Below are 241 nucleotides of genomic sequence, written 5' to 3' on the forward strand. Positions count from 1 at the left end.
GCGAGGCAAAAAATATCCTAAAAAATGAAGAAAATTGGTTGCAACAAAGGCCTCGCAGTCCATGATGAGCAGGTGGGAGTTCAGCGGCAGAGCCCATGGCTAGAGAAATAAGGCAACTGGTTTGGGGTCCAGGGGCCAAGGTTGTTAGCTGGCGCAATGTGGACTTTGTCTCGGATTGTGTAAACATTTACTGAGTAATCTACTATTACTGGAATATTTTTACCTCAATTTTCCTAAATGA

Source organism: Penaeus monodon, chromosome 31, assembly GCF_015228065.2.
Source record: "Penaeus monodon isolate SGIC_2016 chromosome 31, NSTDA_Pmon_1, whole genome shotgun sequence".
In the NCBI taxonomy this organism is placed as follows: domain Eukaryota; kingdom Metazoa; phylum Arthropoda; class Malacostraca; order Decapoda; family Penaeidae; genus Penaeus; species Penaeus monodon.